The sequence below is a fragment of the Mytilus edulis genome, chromosome 1 (assembly GCF_963676685.1).
Source record: "Mytilus edulis chromosome 1, xbMytEdul2.2, whole genome shotgun sequence".
Lineage (NCBI taxonomy): Eukaryota > Metazoa > Mollusca > Bivalvia > Mytilida > Mytilidae > Mytilus > Mytilus edulis.
The window spans coordinates 74,568,887-74,593,832 of record NC_092344.1 but is presented as its reverse complement, the minus strand read 5'-3'; the positions used below and the strand labels follow the sequence as shown (position 1 = coordinate 74,593,832).

Sequence of the window (24,946 nt, the reverse complement as noted above, 5' to 3'; positions counted from 1 at the left end):
ATTCATGTAAACTGTAATGTTCTAGTGACGACTCTAGTTGGGAGATCAATTTTAAAGCCACAAGAGGTTTGAAAAAGAAGGTCAAATCTATATAGTTTTGTTACATTTCAAGTTGTATCTTAAAAGAAATCAAATATTTCTTTTAATAAAATAATGCAAATATGATTTAATTGAGATTACGTCAATCAAATCTATTAATTCATTTAATTTACGTTAAGAAAGTCAGCGATCTATAAGCCTTTGTCACAGAACTTTTGCTATGTCCCACAGCTGTAATTCCCACGTTATAGAATGCTCATAAAACATGGGTTACAAAGTTAAATTTTAATTATCAAAATACCTGAAAACTTTTTTTTCAAGTTTTCTATGCAGGGGACCTGGGCAAACAGATCAAATATAGAATATTTGCTCAAATGATTTTTAAATATTAGAGTGCATCTAAGATTTTCGTCCATTGTAACGGTTTTACTAGGAACATGGCATGAGAAAAACGCAGAAAGAAAAAAAAAGTATTGCAAATAAAACCAATACATTATAATTAGTAATTTTTCTGTATATATCATATATGTTTATAGTTATCAGTGATTTTTAGGTTTGGTCATCAGTTCAGCACATTCGTTGATATAGAAGAGAGGTGGAAGCTTCCAAAGTAATATCCTCATAAGTCGATGATCAACTGACAAAGACAAACAACAGTATATAATTACATTAGATGTATGTTTCATTATAATACTTTATTCTGATTGGCTAACTGCACATTACATGTTATTCCTTAAGCAATTGCATTACTCAATAAAACTTTTCATTCAGGATAACACGTGGTCCCACAATAAAGTGCACAGGTGAATTAAATAAAAAAAATTATAAAATTCGTGTTTTCATGATCATAGCTAAAAAAATGTAATTATAAGCATTGAATGCTTCTTTTTGTAACTTTATAGGGTTGTAAAAGCGTTGACCGTGCGTACATTTTTAGAATGAAGCGCTTCCGCGCTTCATACAAAATGTACTTCGGTCAACGCTTTTACACCCCAATAAAGTTACAAAAAGAGGCATTCAATTCTTAAATAATAAAACACAATAGAAAACTAAAGACTGAGCAACACGAACCCCTCCCAAAAACAGAGATCGAGCTCATTCCTATGTGGTGAAATATGAAAAGTTTCTACAACATAGAAATCGGATACTATATATTTCCTAGCTTTTTCTATATCACATGGGAGTCAAATTTAGTCTCTTATGTGATCTCTCACATGAAGGTACGAAAGTACTTTTAACCTGAAACACTCTGTAGGTAGAAAATATATATGTAGGAGCATACATGAATATTTAATGTGAAGTCATAATGACATTGTTTACCACAGATCTTCATAAAATTACACTATATCACTTATATCTTAATACTGTGACCGAATAGTATTTGCCACTTGGAGGCAGTATGCCAAAAGATTGACAGTTCTCGATAGTACACAGTATATTCAACTTTAATTTGAACATGTTTGAAGTAGCGTTTAATTTGTGCTCGCTTCAAAATATATCACAAAAGTATGAAATCCGGTTGATATATTTTAAAGGTCTATAAAATCTGTTTGATACATTTAAAAAAGGTCTATAAAATGTTTTAAACCAATTATATTATTTCCGTTACTTATGTGATGCTATTAAAACCATATTACTTTAATCGATTTTTACTACAGTAGTTTACATGAAGTACGTGTAACCATGCATTTGCAAAGGGGGATAGAATTATAAGATAGTCCAAACAATGTTAATCATATTTATAGGGAGGTCCAAAGGCAGAAGCCAAGGTCAGTCTTCGAACAAATAATGGTTCAAAACATTTTATTCGTTTCTTTTCCGAAACTTTGAAAGTTTGATTTTTCAAGTTCGGGTACACTGGTTCTTCCAGTATTACTGAATGGTTCAATGAATATGAATTGTGACAAGCGCATTGGAGGCACGAAATATATAAAGGATAGTTTTTATTCATTCAATGGTGTGCATTTAGTCTAGATGTATCAAACATCAATATATATATATACAATAAAAATCAGTGTCAAAATAACTGAAGCACCCGGTCTCTTTCCCTTTGGTAATCTGATAGGGCTTTTCTCATTAAAGCACCATACATTCACTACAACATATGTTTTTAAATGTATGTACTATATATGGTCAATTTAAACACTTGAAATATAAAAGCAACTGGACATAAAAAGTCATTTAGGAGGACGAACAATCATTATGTTTATTCTAGAATATGAACTGTAAATTAAATGTTGATAATCTTTTTATCAAAGTATATTTAAGAACTAGTAATGAACCAATATTTTGGATTTACACAGCACAAAACATCAAATGTATATATATTCATTCTGTAAACTTACAATTCTAAACTGTTATTAAAATCAATCTTTAAGCACAATAATGAGGTTTAATAAAGTTTGTCTGCAATTGTTTGATTCCTAGACAAATGTTGATTCAAAGGGTGGACTCAGTTTTAACTAAATTGTTTTTTTACAGGTATAGGGTCAAGTATTAGGTTTGAAAGTTCCATTGCCAGTAGTTTTTATAGCACCAAATGGTAAGTCATGATAGTCAAATGGAAATACTAAATTAGTGTAAAAATGAAATATAAAAAAGAAGATGTGGTATGATTGCCAATGAGACAGCTCTCCATAAGAGACCAAATGACACAAAAATTAACAAATATTGGTCACCGTATGGTCTTCACCAATGAACAAAGCCCATACCGCATAGCCAGCTGTAAAAGGCCCCGAAATGACAAATGTAATACAATTCAAACGACCTAATTCATGTAAGTTAACATTATGCGTATAGTATAGCATCGTAAACATTGTGCGTATAGTATCGCAGTTTCCATTTAAAATTTAACAATGCTTTCAAAGCAGAGGGGGTTCAAACCCGAATTTTTCCCATCCAGGTGCCCTGTTTTTAGCTTACAGGACGATACAGGTTTTGCTCATTGCTGAAGGCAGTACGATAACCTGTAATTGATAACATCCTGTCTTCAAATCTTTATCTGTGTCTTTAGCAATTGTATTACTCTCCCTTTTTTACATACATTTTCGAAAAGATTGCGATTACATCGGTTATTAAAGGTCAACTTAGTTCACTAGAACCAAAGTAACCGCCATCTTTCCTGTCGTATTGAAATGAAAACATTTGAACGACATCCGAATTAAATTGCCTTTCAAAGTTGAACATTTTTTTCTAAATTGTGAAGCTTCGCATCAGACGTCGATATATACATATAAATCAATTTATGTATGGCAGCATTTCAAAAAAAAAATAAATGAAGAGGATTAAGGTAAATTTAAGACATCTTTAATGAATGGAATTCACGTATGGAGTATTCATAGATGCATACAAATCGTTGACCTTCACACGTAATTGAAGTAGGTTTCATGACGGAAGAGGGTTTAGTGTTTTACTCACTGCATGTCTTTGCATAATATTGCAGATTTATTGACGATTTAAATTGATTTTTGCACTTCATTTTACACGACCGTTTAACTTTTTAATATGTATTTTAAAAGTCATTTAAATATTAATACTTGTAAATATAAATACGTGACATTGAATTAAGATTAACGAGTAGCGACACCTTTCCAAAGTTGATTTTTCGCTGCAGAACGTATCCCAAAAAATTTCGTACAATATAGTAACACCAATTATTGCACCTTTTGCAATATTTTCCCTTCTAAACGGCGAATCTTTCAGTGTGGCACAAATGGTGTTCTTGTTATTTTTAAATTTTACATAACGGTGAATGGATATTCACTAATGTTGGTGAAAATTAACCGACGCAAAATATCAAACCCCCTCTCAAGCTTCTGCAATATAATAATTTATTCAGTCTTAACCCTTTGTTTGAAATAGTTTCTGACTTGTATAATTTGTAATACTTTCTGTTTGTTTCAGCCATGTCTAAATTCATACTCGCTTATGAATAATAAATTCATATTCTTTGTACAACTCCCTTTTCAAATTGTACTTTTGAAATTGCTAATTATTTTTTTCGAAAATTAGTAAGCGGTTGTCAAAGCGCATGTTGAAGAAAATAGCTCCTAGACTGGAGGGATTGTCCTTATCATGCAGATCATGTATCATGAATATTAAAGAAAGTAAAAACAAACGTATTGAATTTTCTTATGAATGTTTCTATGATAATTCTACTGTACCGTCGTGCATGAATAAAGCCAACAGAAATTCGTTAACTAATCGATATGGTCTCAATTCAGTTTGATGAAATCACTTTCATTTTATGGTTTTACGGGTAATTTGATTCTTATTCAAAGAAGAAGATAAAGAAAAAGAAAGTCGCACGAACACATGAATGGCAACAAAGAAACAAGTACATTGTAAAATGGCTTGCGAGTGCTTGACCCAGTAACGAAGTAACCTTTTTAAGTCAATGAACTTACAATTTCTGTACATGCAATAATGAATATTTGTTTATGGAGTCAGTCGAGGCTGTAATTCATAAGTCAAGAAAATCAAGAAGAAGACAAAATGCACTTAAATATGAAGTGCGGGTAGATGATTAGTATCACATATTACTCAAGTAACATTTTCACATCAATACGGAAGCCGGTAAGTGTCAGGGGTATTTTTTTATTATTTTACTTAGCTAACTCGGTTTAACGACTAAGCTTACTTGTTTTAACGACTTAGTTACTCGTTACAACGACGTAGTTGCTTACATGTTATTTCGAGTTAAATTTTATAAATATTTGGCACTGACACAAACCGGCTTCCTTATATATTTGACTTCTGTCTGCAGGCAGCGGGTTAATAAACCAGGTAAGGAATATTAATTGATGTCCTCGCACTTAACTCTGCAGAAGTGAGCATTCAATATATATTTTGATATTGATCAAGTCAAGCAAGGATATATGAATACATGACTAAACGTTAACGGTATTTTCTGTCCATCATAGATGTTATTTATTCGACACATAAATACTATGTTTTGATTTAAAATTTCAGGTACATTATAATTTTATAATAAAACTCTCACATTCAAAGTGTTTATGATAAATGAAAAAATATGAAAAAACGACTCTGCATACGAAACTTACGTTCTTTTTTAAAAGGTCAGTTCAGTCGAAATTTTATTAAATAGTTTTCATTTATATGTTGACTTGTATTTGTAAACTATGTTGATCTTTTGATACATTTGCAATGTAAAATACAGATTTGGTATTATGCTCATGCAATCAATGCATTATTAATTTCGTTTTTTAAGTTACAGTTATGAATGACTGTGAATATAAAAACTATGATTCAAAAGTGAATGTATAAATATGAACATTCTCTTAAAATCTTAACAGCTTTTAAAAATGTTGAATTTTATTGCAATAGATGATATAAATAAAGTTATCCATCGTTTTGTCATTGATTATAGGTCTTTGGTATATTATTATGTTTTATATTTTTTGAAAGGTAATGGAGCCGTTTTGAATAAATAAATAATAATAAAATAAAAGTAAATAAATTATATAGTCTATACGTTATAAAGAAATCAAAAAGTCTTACCTTATACATAACCCATATTGACAATAATCCGCCACTTCAAATAAATTCCACGTATAACATCAAATTTAAATCTTATTCCGCTGTTAAAGGTCTCGAATTGTTTGTATTGTGCAACAAGGTGTTACAAAGAACTAAAAAATATTCTTCAGGGCATAACACTTAGTAATTAACTGCTGATTAATACTGGCTCGTTCAGTTCTGCTCATGCTTTGCTAGGTTTAAATATCGAATACAAATGGTACTTTATGATTTTATCAATACTAAATTGACACGAGATTTAATACCTTTTCTAATCTTTTTTGTGTGACATTTTACCTCCTCCTTTTTAATAAGCCAAATACATTTTAAATATTTTTCAAAATAAAGACATTCTTTAGACTAAATTTTATCAATCTTTGATAAAATTATAACGATCTTCATTTATTGATTTAAGTTTGAATTAAACCCAAAAGCAATACAAACTTGTCACATACACTACATGAAAAGGTTAAAATAGTTGAAGTGTCTCGTCTGTAAACGTTGTAAGCCAGCGTGAATTGCTAAGATATCAGAAGTGTTGGCATGAGTTTGTCATTTGCCCAAGTTGAATAAAACTACGCCATGATGAAATTATTCACCTTGAGATCTTGGTTGGAGGGATTACAAGAGTCTTTTATACAGTTAAGAGCCAAAATCAAACACATTACCCGTGTCACCTCTCTGACATTTTGTTTGATGTTGTTTTTTTAACTCAACATGCTTTATCTTATGGTGTCCCTAAAAGCATACTTATAAAACAACTTTATACTGGAAACATATTTTTGTTTAGAACAAGGTCAGGAATATGAAAGAGATTCTTCAGTTGGTGTTCAAAGTTTCCCAATATCACTATTAATGTGGGGTTTTATTTTTTACATATTGATACAAAACACTTGTTACGGGCAACATCTCTTAGATTGATTTGACTGACCAAATATGTAACACACATATATATTCTATATCCACAGCAAAATGCCAATAACATTGGTATTCATTAAACCACTCTGTAAACATTGCATAAAGGATACTCAAATGTTTTGCTGACATGACAAATTACTGTTATAGATAACTGTATGAAGAAAATTCTAAAATTTCGATGAAATGATAAGTGGGACGCAACGCCCATGAAATAACTATTCAAAGATACCAAACGTTAAAGCTCATAAAACTAGTAAACTATAATTGGTAATGTTTGACTACATAAGCTACTGACTACTGAGCTGCTGTGATTTTGAGATAAAGAACAGCAATAAATGTGCTGTTCCTTTGCTTTTTGTGTTTATTTTTAGCTGTGCGTGTACTGATTTTGTCATGGATGGATACCCAATATCATTTGTTTTTCTATTTTTGAAACTGTTGCGTTTACCTCACAGAATGAACATTGCTTGACCTAGTTGAACAAAACTTTATGTACATTTGTTTAACAACATGGTGGATAGTTCTACTATCGAATGAAGAATAAAACAGAAGATGTGGTACGATTGCCAATGAGACAACTCTCTAAAAGAGACAAAATGACACAGAAATTAACAACTATAGGTCACTGTACGGCCTTTAACAATGAGCCAAGCCAAGCCTTTGTGAACCAACAATCTTTGGTATATACAAAGATGTTAATAAAATGAAGCTAATGTTTGGCAATTGACCAGTCTTTGCAATCAAATCTCTACACCAGCTTTATTGAATTTCTATAGACAAAGATATAATTGTAACTATTAGTTTGAATAATGGACCAAAAACTTTGTACATAATTTAAATACATGTATGTAGGCCCAAAAATCTCAATTATTTTTCAAGTTTTTCGTTAAGACGAAATCAAAATACATATTTACTTTCCGATCAAAAAAAGTATATTAAAAAACTCAGAACTCATGTTTTTATTTAAGCTTACATAAATCTCTCATTTCACTATTTTAGTTTTTAAAGTATAACAATCCAGTTCTATACTAGTATTTTAAATAAGACTTGGAACAAATATTCTTGTTCATAAAATTCCAATATTCTAATATCATAATTCTTCAAACAATTTCATATGATTTCTCGGGCTGACATGTCAAAAATGTTAATCTTTATCTAAATAATTTGTTGGACAATGAACAACTTCAGTGATAAAACAGGCACTTGACCTAATGACCTTATGATTAAATATTGTGTTTATCCAAACTTCTTATAGTAATACTTAAAATTGATAATCATTTGTAAGTGGTCAATAGTCTCGAACACTAAACAAATATTATATTATTATTTGGTTTTAAATTTAAATACCGTATTTATGACCTAAACGATGAAGTGACATGTCTAAAATTATCTCGAGACCGTCAAGATTTATGCCTTTACCTTTAGAGCTAATTTCCTTATGCTTGTAGAGTAAAACTTTGGATTGCTTGCTTTGAATTGTCTTACAATTGTCATTTCGGGGCCTTTTACAGCTGACTATGTGGTATGGGCTTTGTTCAGTTTTGAAGGCCGTGCGATGACCTATAGTTGTTATTTTTTGTGTCATTTGATCTCTAGTGGAGAGTTGTCTCATTGGCAATCATACAACATCTTCTTTTTTTTTTGCTTACTTTGCCATCTTCAAACAATATACATAGGCATTATTAAACCTGTATATATCATATATAATTTTGATTGGACGTTATACCGATTACTATTGTACAATATATAAATAAAGCAAGCTAGCTAACCAAAGTCTTGCCCTACATGCCTTAGAAATTATGCTCTAAAACATTTTTCTCTCAACAGCTATTTTGTTTTATTTACTTTAGCCATACTTTTATTAAAATCAAAATATGATAAGGAGATGTGGTATGATTACCAATGATACAAATATCCACCAAAGACAAAATTCCATAAATGTCAGCTATTAAAAGTCACTTCACGGCATACAACAATCAGAGAAACTCATACATCGCAAAGCAAGCTATAAAAAGAACCCCAAAAAACTAGATAGTAAAACAATTCAAACGAGAAAAATAACTGGATAGTAAAACAATTCAAACGAGAAAACCTACAGCAAACCAACTATAACCACTACATAACAGAATCGTAACTTAGGTTAAGCACAAGTTAAAGTAATTATATATTATAACAATAAGAAGCAAATACGTAAAAAGTCTAAGCGTGTCCTCTCTTTTAACACGCTTTTCTTTTTAAATAGTTGGTTCAGTTTCATGAAGAAAACAATTTTGAACGTGAAATTAATTGATCAACATTGATACATGTAGTACCATAATCACGAGACCCTTAAATCAAAAGATCAATAAATCCCTAACAGATTTTGTCAGATATTATTACATAAAACTATACAAATAATGTTTAATCTTTCAGGAGATTTTGCCTTTTTCGACGAAACACACTATCTTAATATACAAGATGTTCCTATAAATTGTTGGAATACTGGAAAAGAGATTTGAAAGTTTTCTACCGGCCAAACTCGGGTACTTTACAAAAAGTCATGTTTCTGATAGACTATAAAAAAAAAAGTAAAAACACAAAAATATTGAACTCCGAGGAAAATTCAAAAGGAAAGTCCTAAATCAAAATATAAAATCAATATAAATATTGCATAATACGCCTGAGTGTTCCCTGGGTAAAACTCATTTTTAGTACTGATTTGACAGAATTGAAATCTGTATTTGATCTATCTTAGAATGTCATTTTATCGACGTTGTGCAGTTTGGTTATGTTTTACATTGTCTTTCAGAAAATTGGCTCCAGGGTTTTATATCGTATAACGAGTTCTTTAATTATGGTACACTAAGTGTTGCTACACAAGTAAATTATATCTTAGTTTCTTAAATATCCAACAATGTTCCGCTCTCAAATTTAACAACAGTGTTTGTTTAGGGTACAAGTGGCACTTCAACATAAATATATAATCTACTATTTCAACAAAATATGGATTACTTTTGAGAACATTGTTGTATTTTTAAACAATTCGTTGAATCCGTGTTCGTTCCACAGTAACTTATTCTTTTAATTGAAACACTATTTAAGACTTGCCGCTTATTTAAAATTGTAACATATTGAAAAAATCTATTACGAATACTATAATGAAGTAGGCGTTTCTTGTACATAATACGGTACCAGTTTGTAAACATTCTATAAAATTTATCAGCCCTACCTGCGTTGAAGTCAATATATTTGTTATTTTGAGATAAAGGCAGATCAATAGATTGGGGTTTGAATTCATGAAAAGAGCTGTTCAAATGTAGTTAGTAACTTATTATACCATATTGTTAACGACAGACCTTAGTCGACCTTTAAGTAAAAAGAGAATTGAGAAAATTAGAAATCATCTTAGTAACTTATTATACCATATTGTCAACGACAGACCTTAGTCGACCTTCATTAAGTAAAAAGAGAACTGAGAAAATTAGAAATCATCTGGAACACTTCACTTATTTGATCTATTATACCAGCAAGTCACTCTGAAGTATGATGTCTTTTTTATACTGAATTTCTCAAGTGTTGCCTTTTTTCGTTCTACATAATATTTAATTTTACCAGTTGAAAAGATCTTTAAAATTACTTTACTCTATGATATATGTACAAAACAGAAAGAGCATAGAACTGCTATGTTAGTTGGTAACCTTTGATTAAAGAATTCTTTTGGGAAATTTTGATTGATGACTGACATATACAAATTTGATTTTTTGTAAAATTATTCTCCGGGTATCCTTTATTGCTATCCTAACTGAGCGTATAGAAGGGATTGTGACATTGAAATTAAATTATGTGAAGAAAAAAAAAGTCAATTCATACATAAAAGCTTCAGTTATTGTTTCTACCCACGGACCGGTTAAGGGTCGAGTTAAGAACTGATTCCGGCAAAGACACAGAATAAAGAGGAGATTGCGATTAAAAAACGAATCAAATGCACAAGACAACATATAATGCGTAATTGTTGACACACCTGATTTTGACCAGACGAGACAACATTTTTTATTCGAGCATCGAACATGGTGTAACAAGGGGAACACAGCTTCATAATCAAAATATATATTGGCATAGTGTATGGGTTGTTAACAACAGACTCAGTATTTAAAAATAACCAAGAGGCATAAATTATGATTAATATAATCAAAAAGTTCAAAGCAATTGTTCCTTTAAATTATCCGATAGGTTAACGTATTTTTTTCTTCAATTAGTCTATTGTGTAAAGTGACAAAAGCCATGTAATTGTGTGACATTGCGTACGCAATGTACGAAGGAATATGTTCATCCAGCGGTTTTGAGTTTGCGAACAATAGAAAAAAAATATATAGCGATAAAAAGAAATATAAATCGGAATTTAGTTGTCATTAGAAAACAAGTAAGATAATGAATAATTATTGATTTAATTTAATCCCTAACTATCACTCAATCAAGCAAAGATACATTTGAAAGAAAGGAATGACTTGAAAATCTAAATTCTTGTTGTGATCGACATTTCTTGCATTAGCTGTATATATTTACCAAAAGCATCTAAACTTTCAAACATATTGTAACTCCACACAATGTATGACTGCTTTAAAAATGTTTCAGTAGTTCTCCTATTTAGAAATCCGCCAAATTCAGCAGCCATATCGTGTTGGTTCGTAAGTATAAACAACTATTCTACAACTGTACATTTTCATCATTTGTACGATATGTCATAGATAATTTTAACAGTCAAAGTATAAATCAAATGGCGATCTTTGAGTCATTGTGATGAACGAAAGACTGTCGACAAGCTTTATATATAGAAGAAACAACCAGTCTGGGAAAAAACTTTGCATTACTAATGAAATCTATAACAAATTTACTAATCTTCAAGATTACTAATTACAACTCTTACATATATATTTCTTGTAGGGCAATGCATTATAAATTATGAAGACCTTATTAGTATTATTCATATACATCTGCGTGTGTTCCTTCAATGAGATAAGTGAAAAACAGCAATGACAGCACTGTACATTTGATGTTTTGTTCTTTTCAGTGTATTTCATATGATTTTTGTCGTCGTAGAACATTGTTTTCCCAATATGATCCAATATACTCGTAAACTAGCTTAAACTCTCCATTTGAACAAGTATGCTTTAAATTTCAATTTGAATTTGTTAAAAAAAAAACTAAATAAAATTGGTTTCTCCATGTATAACCTATGGCCTACAATTTGGCTAAAAACATGATTTTTGAAGAAAATAACATAGACAGCGGATGGCAAAAATCTGCAAATCAGTTATCAACACGCCTTTCGCCCTGTGCGGTAAATCATAATATTTTATGAAAACGTTTTGGACTAAATTAAGCTTTTTTATCTGTCATGCCAATAAATATTGGCACGACGGCTGACTCTTATTGAAAAGCAAAAAATAGTTTAATAAAAAGTATATCAAGTGGAATTAAGAACGAAAATATTGACAAACATTGATTATATAATATAGTATTATATAATCTTACAACCAATAGATGTTTTCTATATTGCCAAATCATTTAAATACTTCGTCGGGAAGTATGATTGAGTATACTTAAAAGACAAGATATCTTGTAAGTTTTATAACGTTAAATTACCCATAAAGAATTACATTTGATGCATATGGGGGAGAAGTGTTAAGCTATTACCATTTAAAAGTAGAATGTGAATTTACTGACAGATCAACTTTTATTGTTTTATTGTTCAATTGTCTTCCATTGAGTACGTGTGAATATCTAACACTAAAGAAAAAATTACCGCAACATCTGAAAATGGGTTTTATTGTAAGATCTTGGTTATCTTTAAAAGAGATATAGAGTATACGTCAAATAAACAGTAATCCGATGATACAAATGCCTAAAAGACATCTATATATTATTAGGTTGTTTTTCGTTAATTGTTTTATAAAAAAAAGAAGATGTGGTATGATTGCCAATGAGACAACTCTTCACAAGAGACTAAATGACACAGAAATTAACAACTGTAGGTCACCGTACGGCCTTTAACAATGAGCAAAGCCAATACCGCATAGTCAGTTATAAAAGGCCCCGAAATGACAATGTAAAACAATTCAAACGAGAAAACTTACGGCCTAATTAAGGTTTTTGTTTTCCCTTTCAGAATGTTACATCTTGACAAGCCGGAGTCTTTTAAAGCTGACTTTAAAGTAACTGAAGATTGCGATACACAAACCAGCTTAAATTGAGAGGTAGAGCTCAGGTACTAACAGCAGTTTCTTCTTCATAAATTGCACCCATCATGTGTTTAACGTAAGTCATGAAACATAAGTCGTATTCATGAAATGAGGACGGATTCATATATTCTTTAAAAAAAAAACATAGTTAAAATCCCCCATGCGCATCAGCTTAAAAGTAATCCGTTTACGCAAGATTTCCGTTGTTTCAATAATTAATGAGAATAATTATTTTAATATAATATTGTTAATTTTATTTTTCTAGCTCTAGGTCGATACCGCTGTTGGTAGACGGACAGTCCCAGATTGTATCATCAAATCAGAAGTCAGTGCTTTGATTTTGACATATTGTTAATAAACGGAGGATCTAACTTCCTCAGAAAAGTTGAGCTTGGACGGATTTAGCTATTCTTTTTAGATCACGATCGCTTTTTCTGACGCATACAAGTTATGTGATATTTTTGCAGTAAAAATTGTTTTATTTAGTGTCACATTACACCTTAACATAACATTCAAAAACAAACACTTCAACAGTGTCAGGTTTAAATGCTTTCATTTGAAAAATCAAAACTACGTGTATTTTTAATGTAAAAGAGGGACGAAAGATACCAGAGGGACAGTCATAATACATAAATCGAAACGACACAATAATTTAAAGAATAAAGTAGAGAATGGAAATGTCGAATATGTCAGAGAAATAACAACCTGACCACAGAACAGATAACAGCCGAAGGTCACCGATAGGTCTTCAACGCAGCGAGAAAATCCTGAGAGATTTAACCGTAATGGACTTTATTTTCCAGATTTGTTTTATTTTCAATTTTTAGTATTGCATTGTTTAGTTCTAATTTTCCTGAGACAACTGCATGCACGTACTTGTCATCTTATTATATTATGCTAATTGCCGTTTAATACAAATTAGTTCTGTCAGTTGCTAGTTGCATATAGAAAATATACAAGTATCATTATAAGTTAACCGTGTAAGTTTTTGTAGTATATATGTACTAACTCAGCGATGCAAATAATGAGTTATGAAAGCATTAACTTACCTCAAATCTTTCCGATTACATTCCGTCCATACTAATTGTATTCCTTTTATTCAAAGTGAAACCATTCCAACAACCTAATCTTACATTCCAAGGTAGATATTGATATTTATGTTTTAAGATTTATGAACATATATGTAAACATCATGCCTATTTGTACACTTTGTATCAATTGATCAATACAAATTTATTTGTTGATATGGTTAAAGAAGTTTTTATTAAAAATCGTCTCGACCGTTTTATGGATATAACAAAAAGCCCTATGCAAAATTAAAACTCTACATGAAAAAATTAAAGCTTTTATCAATAGACTGCAATTGAAAATACATCAATAATCGGAACAAAAAGGAAGGTCAAAAAGGAAGTTTGAACGTACAAATACTTTACCTAAAAGCAGCTACCCGAGATCTGATGGAACTGTTTAAATATTCAAGCTTTAGTATAAGTAATACAAATAAGGAATTCGATAAATAGACGCAAATATCAGAAAATAAATTATTGATATAAAAATATGACAAATTATAAATAGTTGAAGTTGTCAGACTTTGTAAAATTGCTTATTTTTAATTAAAATATTACCATTTCCAGGCAACATATGTTTGTATGATACCAGTAAATTTTATCAATTGATGCAGTGAATACAGACTTTAAGCCTTAAAAGCTTAGTAAATGTGTATGTTAAACCCCCTTTTAAGTATTTAGAATGGAGTTGAATTCGTACAGTCTAAAGTAATTTTTACTAAAGTAATTCCGATTCAATATTTTTGACTGATTGGTGTGTTATTATAAGAAATGAAAGTCTTAAATCATACACTTCTTTGTCCGGGTGTCAACTTTTTACAATATTATTTTGCCGAATATAAAATAATGCAAATTAAAATCTTTTCATGTGAGCGTCTGAGGCGTTATAAACCGGGGTAATTTATGCGAAATTAAATAGAACTTCGGAGATATGTAAACACACAATTGGAAGGTGTTATTAATTTCACCTGAAGAACATCGTTGACGTCATTCAAAAATTACCCATGGTACCTTTCTTTTGTCAAGTACATTTTTTTTTCTCCAAAAATGTAAATGGTGTTCAATTTGTAATATTTTTTCTTTGTTGTAAACGGATGTCTATCCAAAAATTAAGTCAAGGATAACTGTTTAATGGACGACTTGGTTTCTTTATTTCTATTCAAATATAGTGCGATTACACACGCGTCGAGGAGCTTCGTTAATAATTCAATAATAAGACTCAGTCCTCCATTATTATTTTGATAGCAGAGTTTCACAATGACGTGCACTAACGCAGCAGAGTTCAATTAAAACATATAATTGCTTTAAGTCTGTTGCATATCTAAATTATGTTCATTTCTCACCGTACAGAGTAAATGAATAATATTGTCGGCCATTCATTATGAAATGTACAGGTTGATTGTAGAAGAGAGCCGAAAGATACAGAAAGGTAATTACAAACTCATAAGTCATAAACAAACTAGCAATGCCATGTCAAAAAACGAAAAATGGAGAAAATACAAACAAAAGTATACAAAAAACAACATAGAAAAATGAAGACTGAGCAACATGAACCCCACCAAATACAGGGGTGGTCTCAGGTGCTCTGGGAGGGTAAATATGTATATGCAATCATGGGTTTAATTTCAATTTAGGTTTCCGATAATATTAGAATGAAATATTTTTTACGTATACATTTCTACGACCACACAAGTACTGTGATTGTTCAAAAATATAATATACACTGTATTCTGTATTAATGTGACAGTGTTTTGACAAACTGGTTTTGAGAATTCTAGATATAAAGCTAGGGCGAATTTGGAGGAAAGAATTGCATGCAAATGGTCTATTTTAGTTATCTAATATTTATAAATGCTTAAACTTTGGCAAAAGAAATCAATTTAAACACTGTTCAACTATTTTTCTTTTTCCTGGAGAACTTTAATTACATATGTAACGAATAGTTTACAATATCAGGATGGATCCATATCTTTACATAATGAATTTATTCAATTACCAGTTTAGTAAAAAAAAATAATATGGTACATCATGGTATACGCATTACAAATTAAAAAAAACTGTAGTAAAATATACTGAGGTTAAATAACGGAAATCCACATGATTTAGATCACATTTAATCGAAATTGTTTTACGAAAGCAATTAGTAAAAACAGAATCATCACTATTCTAGTTTTAAATGTGAACGAATAAAAAATTGATACACATTTAAGGTGAGAGTCGTTTGAATGAATATATAATTTCGACGCAATTTTGATGCAACTAAAATGCACAACAAAAGAGATGGTTTCAATTTTTCTAAAACACACTTCCCGTTGATTGCTGGCGACGTTCCCATTTGTCGTATATTACATGGAATGTATATGGTTTACTAGCAGAGATTTCCAATAGATAGACATTGCTTAAGGTAATGGACATACCTGAATATATTTTAAAAGTTAACGCAATAAAGCTCGAAAAAAAGAGCAAAGATAGCATATATTTTTGCTTGTTATAATTTAAATTGTTTGCTAGCATACAGTTTAAGGTTTCTAGATGATTGTTGTTTGGTTTATATTTGTTTTTATTTCAAGCAATGAAACATCTCGAAAGTTTTGATATCGTTTTATTTTAAACTGTCCAGTAAAGGAAACTGTGGCATACCTATGTTCAAATTCACAACACCACACGAGGAGGTTTGTTAAGCTAAGGAAATCGTTTTTGTCTCTCAAGAAACAAATGTAAATCTAGTTCAGTTTACAAGATTGGAACTGGTTTGGAAGAACCAACAGAAAATTTATCAAACATACAACAGAAAAATAAACCAGTAAAGAAGCAACAAATACGCCCATAGTTTGAGCATGGCAATGAAAGTAAAGAGGGTAAATCTTCGAATTAATGTGTACTTCTGGATCAACAATTGTCCGGACTGCTGAGAACCAAACGTTTGGAGAGATAATTTGCATAAATACATATATAGGGAAATGAAATATAGAATCATGGAAATGACAAAAAACATTAACTACTGCAAAGATGGCATTTTTAAGAACTAAAATCGTCCAGGTACCAAGAATCAGAGGCAGGATAATACCAAAACCAGAGCAATTCAAAATCCTTGTTCCAGCTGCTGTCATTTGCTAAGAACAATTGTTTAATTGTTTTGCAAACGCGTACGCCCATGTTAATACTAACAGTCTTTTTCTATTGGACATTAACGAAAGCTTCCATCGTATTCATGGCCACCAACTATAATAATATACTGAAATTTAGTCGCTAATAATTCCTTAACCATACCCATTGATACCTCGAAAGATTGTCTATTTTCTTAAATTTGTTACGTACCTTAAAAAAAACCTTACTCATTCAATAACCTAAATATTGGAGGAAAAAGAAACTTGAGGGATTGTTTTTACAAATTTAAAAAAATGTCTTGCAAGGATTATAATGTTGTAACCAACAAATGAAAGCTGAAGTAAATTATAAAAAAAATAACTCATTTTAATAGAATATATGTAACACCTAGCCACAATCACAAATCACCATATATACATACATCTTGTATAACTTTAACTGGCAACAATATAAACTATCATGCAGCTGATGCTATCAAAAATTCATTTAACAAATCTTTATTCGACATTTTTATATCGTAAACTTATTTTCAATATAAATCACGATCATATTTTAAAGATAATACATTATAATGTTATCGCAGGCATCTTTTTTGACTGACGTGATTTCTACACGCCACATGTATTGTTATTATGGCATTGAGGTTGAATTGACAAAAAGTTTCAAACTTTGTATACATATATAAGATCAAAAGGGTCTGATATCAAAATTATACAAGTAGGTCATCCGTATTTAATTTTTATAACAGTATTCGCATTATGAACTGTGTTAGTAGTATTACATGGTAAATAAATTGAAAGAACTATGGTTAATAATCAGTATTGCCTCGTTGTACATATATTGAAAGTGTTTACTTACAAGTTATTTTTATCTAAAGTGCTTAAAAATTACTCAAGAATGTCAAAACAAAAGAAAAACTCTTATTCACGCGAAAACATTATTTTTCGTTTTAATTCAGTTTCAAAATTGACAGTGGCATAATAGGAGCTTCAAAATATTATGTTTTCAGCAAAGCAAACACGCTATATAAAATATTATATTAAATATTGAGCTATAATTGGTGCTTAGTACAGATGTATATGCTTTGTAGTTCATTCCCATATTAATTTTTGTGTACTTAAGAATAACCTTAATGACAGTGTCAAAAAGGTTAACTAGTCTTTCGTTCTATGTTGCACAATATGTTACAATTATACAGTCAGAAAGAAAAAAAGGCCATACCATTTAAATAATTTCAATTTAATACATGAATCATATCGTGGTTTACATATCTGACTGATAATAGAAATTAAATTTAATGATTTTAATACTTACACAAATAATATATACTGCTTTTGTCATATGAATATGTAGGGTTAATTTGATATGTCAAGGTTTTGACAAGTGTTAATAAGTTTTCGTTAATTCTACTTTTAAAAAATTGTAAAATTCGCAGGGGGTTTTATTTGAAAATGCCTTTCAGAGTGTCTTTCTAAATATCCGATCAATCCGTCTAATCTTAAAGAAATAGCTGATCAAATATTTAATTTTCTCATGTTTATTGACAAAGATATTTTATTCGTTTTGAAAGGCATATTTTTATTTCATACTTAGCTTTTAATTCTTCTATGGTTTCAGTTATATTTAGTTTATAAAACATTCGAAGAAGTACTATTACAAGAGATTATATATCTTAAGAAAACAGCAATTACATCTATGTATTCAATAATTACCAAAGTAGATCTATATTTACCTGATGAATGTTCCACGTTAAGAATGTTCCTATTTAACCAAAAATATTTGTAATAACATTTTCGAACTTTGACAAAAACAAACATTTTATTCCCTTTGTAAATTTTTATAAATTATCACCTAGAAAATCTTTCAACAAGTATATAAATGTCTATCTATTGACCTTAAATGTAATTCTGCACCAATTTTCAATCACCCAAGTTTCTCTTTTGACAAAGACCACTTTCAATTATATTTTAAAATAGTACTAAGTGACAATGCTTTCGAGTTGTTTTAAGTTGGATGCACTTTGATGACATCTAATGATAGCCAATGACTAAGTAAATATTTAAATAACTCTTCGTATTCACTAAATCACACTTAAATACTACATTCGAACCCTTTAAAACATACATAGACTATTACTTTTATGTATATGTGTGTATTTAATGCTTATGGTTGAAATGACTAGATCTTATCCAAACATACAAAATTTAAGTCTTATGATTATAATTGGAAATCATTTCGTAAAACACTGAAAGAATTTTAATAATCGAATTATGAATTTTATGTTAATACAATAGCCTAAAACTCCTTTAAAGGCATATTCTAATTGTATTTGTCTAATATATTCAGGGGACACTATGAAGTTCTACTAAAGTAAAACCCCCTTACACTAAAATTTTGTTCAGTCTGTCAGGGAACCTCATGGGTCCGAGTCTTTATCTGTTTAAAAACTAGGTCAATAAAGTAATTTTCTTCTATCATTGCGCCTTAACCATGACCTTTATTTAAAATTGAGAAAAGAAATGGGGATTGTGTCAAAGCGACAACAACCCGACCAAAGAGCAGACAACAGCCGGAGGCCATTAATGGGTCTTCAATGTCGCGAGAAACTCCCGCACCCGTAAGCGTCCTTCAGCTGGCCCCTTAAAACATATGTAAACTAGTACATTGATAATGGACGTCGTACTAAACTCCGGATTATACACAAGAAACTAAAAATCATACAAGACTAACAAAGGCCAGAGGCTCCTGGCTTGGGATAGGCGCAAAATTGCAGAAGATGTAACAAAAGAAAATAAATAAAATGACAATAATACATAAAAAAAAACAACAGACTGCTAGCAGTTAACTGACATGCCATCTCCAGACCTCAATTAAACTGATTGAAAGATTATGTCTTCATCATATGAATATCAGGCAAAATCCCTCCCGTTAGGGGTTTAGTATCATACTATCATAAAATATATGAGAAGAACATAACCCGTGTCATGCCAACAACTGTTTTTTTTTTTAAAATAAATGTGTTTAGTTACGATGCAAGGACCCTATAAGTGAATCAATACTAAAGCCAAAATATGCAATGTTTTGACTAGTGTGTGATATCGAAAACCCTGGTGTAATAATTTTTCAGCATAATAGATAAATTTCTTTCGCTAAAATCTAATACGTTGTTACATACACGAGCGAATCGTACAAGTTGAGATATATAAACACCATAAGATGGTGACAAGGGCACGTCACCATCTAAAAATGGATAATTAAAGATAGGAAATGAAAAATCATCTCTTTTATCATATTTTTTTGTATTAAGCTTCCCGTTAATGATAAAGATATCAAGATCGAGGAAAGGGCAGTGGTCATTGTCAGTATTAGCTTTATTCAAAGTAAGTTCAACAGGATAAATTTCTTTAGTATACATACTTAAAGTCGTCATTATTGAGATCCAATAATCTATTCGATCATGAACAGTATATATCACCTACTAATAACAGCATACTCTAAAGCATTTAACAGAGCCCACACTAAAGACTGTTGCTTTCTCTGTGAGAGCCTTGCCCTGTAGATTAAAGTTATCCATAAAACGTCTGAACGGTAGCTTTCACAGAATCAAAGCGGTAGCCTCATGACATCGATATACTAGTATTTTTTTAACATAGCTTACAAAATAAACTAAGCCTAAAAAGTCGCTTCAAGATATCTATAAAATAAAGCAATCTCTTACAGAGCATACACGGTAGCTTAAATCTATTTTTTACACAACTTACACGATATCCCCTCAGAGATACTCTCACAGAGCCAATATGATGGCTTTATCTACCTCTAAACAGAGTCGACAAGATATTCCTAATTTGATTCTTGATCTAAAAGAGCCTACGAGGTACTTTTAAGCTACCTCTTACATAACTTACACGATATCCTCTCTCTACCTTTCGAAAAGCCAATATGATCGCGTTATCTACCTCTAAAAAGAGACGACACGATATTCATTAATTAATTCCTAAGCTCATAGAGCCTACGCAGTAGTTTTAATCTATTTCTTACAAAGCCTGTACGGCATCATAAAGTGCTATCCAACAGAAAACACGTTATAGCATTTTGATATATCTAAAAGAGCCAACAAAACAGTAACTTAATACACTTCCGATTCGCCTTTACCAGAGCAACACGTTAGCCGTTATCTACTCTCTCTAAAAGAACCTATAAGACAGCTGTATGCTTTCTTGAACTGAGCCTATGCGATAGCTTTAAGCTAAACCTTTCAGATCCTACACGATAACTTTTATCTGCCTCTAACTAAACCTACACGAAAGCTTTAAGATTTCTCTCACAGATACCACACAATAACCCTTTAGCGACCTCTTACAGAGCCTAGATGACAGCTTTAAGTTTTTTTTTTATATTTATAAAAATCAGCTGCGAGTAACTAATGAGCAAAAATAAATTCTTTATTAAGACCGCGCGAGACCGTTATTGGTAGTCAATAAAGAAACCCCCCTTTTTTACAGTATACTTCAGTTGGTTTAACAACCCACTTTGTCAGCAGAATATTTATATCTGTTGTGAAATGCACCTCTCATATCAGTAAGTCACGTGTTTGAAAATCAACATACTGTTGACATTAGTTTATTTTTTGGTTCAGGAGTCATATGTTACGTTCGTCGTAATTTACTTTCAGAATCTGTTGATAAATATTATTTTCAACACATCTCATAGAACAAACAGTATTTTTACCATTTGTCATTTGCATATAAATTTTTATCATTTATGTAGTATTGCATCTTACAATTTCATTTTGCAAATGAAGTGTGGTTTTTTTTTCTTAATTTTTAAATTGCGTAACTATATATACATTCCATATTTAGAGGTGACCCCATCAACCTCATTTCCTTGTGTTAATACTTATTTACATATGAAAGTTATATATTATAATATATATATATATATTGTATCATAGAACATTTAACATTTATACATTTCACATTATTGACACATTTATTAATTTATTCTATTGTGCCATTGATCCTTAATTTGACCGTTTCAATGAAATTCCCAAAAGAAAGAAATATCTTTTATGATTAACCTAAGTCGAGTTACTTCGAATCGAGTAGACAAATCAGTCAAGTCGTCAGTAAGCTTTCAATAATGATCTATGAAAAATTAATTTACTGGACGTGTACAATATTATTGACCTTTCCATTAAGTATTTAACATCTAATGAAAGTACAATTGTCCACAATTAATAAGGTGTGTTAAATGTTGACCTGAACAATATATTTTAGGCTTTTAATTTTTATAGAAGGGTCAACATGACTTTAACTACATCTGTGCCTAATATTTATGATATATTCATTTAATGAGCAAACTTTCCAGCCTTTTTGAATTCATTACTCGTTTTGCCCCTGTTTGTTATTATTATTAACTTTTAGTTCACCAAAAACGAATAGAAATGACGAGAAGGTAATTCTTTGTTAATTGTCATTCAATATATGAGTTACACATTTAAAAGAATTCTATATCCTAAACGCAACAAACCAAGCAACTTAGAAAACTGTTTTTTTTTTTTATCTGTATACTGCTGCCCATTGCTTATCATTGCAGTATAATGTGGATAATAACTGCCATATTACTGATTTCGAACACGCATTTTCTTATGTGGAAAATAGTGGGAAAAACTGGTTGTATAGCTAGCTAATCTTTCACTTGTATGACAGTCGAATAGAATTCCATTTTATTGACATCGATGTGTGAACAAAACAATCAAACATAATATGAAAGAATGCTAAAAATTGGGGTACAGCAAACAATATTGTGTTAAAATCAACATGTTGGTAATGAGGAATAATTTGGATCTCATACATGAACAACATTAATACTTTCGAAACGCCTTTCTGAATTCATACATAACTTACTTACATTCATATGGATTTTATAAGTATTTATGACAAGATAATGAAGTTCCATTTAATATTTTCTTTAATATGAAAAAAAAGACATACTAGTATCAAGATATACGGGACATGCATTTTAAGATTGTTTTTTTAATACAAAACTTTTGTCGTAATATGTTTTATTCTTAAAAATAGGGCCAAGTTCTTCAAAATATTCAGCCCAAGAATGATTACATCTTAACTATTAACAAATGGACTAAATGATGTTATCCACTAAAAAAAGTTTGGATCAACTAAGTCAAGGAAAATTTACATCCAAGTATATTTATATTGTAATATTGGTATCAGTGTTTAATGAAAAAAGCCAATCCCACTTAGGAGAATGAATAATCCACATGATAAAAATTAGACCATCTCTCGGGACCTCGAGTGCCATACAGCCACAAATAAAAGTTACAAAGAGAGGACAAAAGTTTTCGTGACTCAGGTAATATCAAACAGATAAAAACAAAAGAGGAAAGGAGGAGGCTCACCCTTTATAAATATTTTTTTGGAATTAAGTGTGAATGCAGGAAGGTAGTTCTAACAAGTCTGCAAATACAAATATCAAAGAAGACACCCTGGGTATATCCACTAGTTTTTGCGTAATGAATCCAAAGTTTTTGTTATCAACTTCGTTTTGCGAATGCGTTATGTTCTGTGTATCACAACTTTTTATCGTGACTCAGTTAGTACAAACATTTATTTTCATTTAAAATACATATCGGATTAATATAAATTTCGGAGACATATCCCCTTGGAGTTCGGTATTTTTGTTGTTTATCCTTTTTCTTATCATAATTACAGAAGGCAAATGTGTTGATAGTATAACTTACACAGTGAAAACTTGCATAGATTGACGACTTTACGATGTACATAAATAAAAAGTATTAACGGCTATGTACTGATTTTATGTACGGTTAAAACTTATGCGGATGATACTGGCGACTAGAATGTTTGATACAATGTAGATGTTATAACAGCTATATACTCAGACGTCCAGTCGTATATGTATTGTAATGACGACAATATTTACTCTGATAACAGTCACTCGTTTAAGATAATTTCATAGCAAGTGATCACTGAATAATTAGCGAAAATAAAAAATGACTTCACAGTAACTAAACATGTAAAATTTAATCGGTCAATTTCTATATATAATTTCCGTTATCAAAATATGAAAATGTGGTGTTTTTTTTACAAATCAGTTATGTTTTTCAACTCATAATTATATACCATGATGCATGAATTTTCATTTGGCATGCTTGTAATAAAAACTTAAATTACTACATTTTGCATGCTTGTAATAAAAACTTCAATTACCACATTTTGCATGCTTGTAATAAAAACTTAAATTACCACACTTTGTATACTAAATGGATATATTCAATTCACGATAACTTTACAGAGCCTTCTAGTTGTAAAAGATTATTCGATAAATGTGAATTTTATACGTATTTAAACTGCAATTTAAAGACTTATTGTATTGGAATAATATGTGTAGATTCATTAAAAGATATTGAACAATCAGACCTTAAGATTTAAGAGATACATTTTACATAACAAAGTGTATTCTACATCTTTGGCAGTCTTGTTATTAAATTTATTTCAAACAGAATAATAATAACAATTAAATGGAATGAATATGTCATGAAATATAACAATATTTGATTGTTAGTTGATTATATGTATTACCCCCATAGAGATTGATATGAAATTGTCTAACTGGATATTTGAGTTATATTTTAAATTTTAACTTCCTTTAAGTAGGATCAAATTAAATTACAAATTACATTTTTTTTAAAGGTTTTGTGTTAATTTTTTCATTGGCAATTTATGTTATGTAACTTTCTTTTTTTTTTAATGTACAATTGAAATTCAAACATGCAATATTTCAAGAAGTGTTATCTATATATAATACAAGATTTAATATCTATTCTTATATTATGGATACGACGAATGGCATTAATTTTATATATATTCGAAAAAGTTTTTATATATGCAACAATTAAAAGTGTTGCATTTGCAGAAATACTTGGGTTGTAATAAACATGCAACATAGTATATATGAGCTTTTGACGCAAAAAGTCAACAGTAGTTTATACTATATCTTACAACTCCATTCATTTAAATG

General features: G+C 30.3%; 1 protein-coding gene across 11 annotated transcripts in view; it reads right to left on the bottom strand.

Annotated features, from left to right (window-relative positions):
- LOC139489929 (uncharacterized) overlaps window positions 1-24,946 on the bottom strand; it is a 74,007-nt gene that overhangs the window by 48,856 nt on the left and 205 nt on the right. For 3 of the 11 annotated variants that reach the window (XM_071276792.1, XM_071276805.1, XM_071276832.1), the window contains exon 1: window positions 5,560-5,753. The exons of 4 other annotated variants lie outside the window; for them this stretch is intronic. The gene's annotated coding sequence lies outside the window, so the exon portion shown is untranslated. Of the gene's footprint in view, window positions 1-5,559; window positions 5,754-13,762; window positions 13,934-24,946 lie in introns of those variants that run through there. 4 more of the 11 variants (XM_071276839.1, XM_071276818.1, XM_071276787.1 and 1 more) reach the window with 4 other exon arrangements.